Below are 343 nucleotides of genomic sequence, written 5' to 3'. Positions count from 1 at the left end.
TAAGGGGCTGTTGGGAGAATCACAAAAAAGCTGTCCCAAATTTTGGGTGGGCTAAATAGGTTACTCGAAGGTTTGTAGAAGTGCGAAGTAGAGGGGAGACGGGGGGAGAAGGGAGGGGGTGAGGACGGGTGGAGAAGGGAGTGGTGTGAGGACGGGTGGAGAAGGGAGTGGTGTGAGGACGACGGCAATAGGTTTAAAAGTTGTAGTGAGGGAGGAGGAGGAGAAAATGAAGAGATGTGCAGGGAAGGGGGTCGGAGGATATTTGGGGGTGAGGAAGGGATATCTTCGAAGGTTTTAGTTTTAACCTGGGTAGACGATTTAGGATGGGTCAAGTTTACCGTTT

The sequence above is a fragment of the Penaeus monodon genome, chromosome 30, assembly GCF_015228065.2.
Source record: "Penaeus monodon isolate SGIC_2016 chromosome 30, NSTDA_Pmon_1, whole genome shotgun sequence".
NCBI classification, from domain to species: Eukaryota; Metazoa; Arthropoda; class Malacostraca; order Decapoda; family Penaeidae; genus Penaeus; species Penaeus monodon.
Note: the sequence above shows the minus strand (reverse complement) of the source record.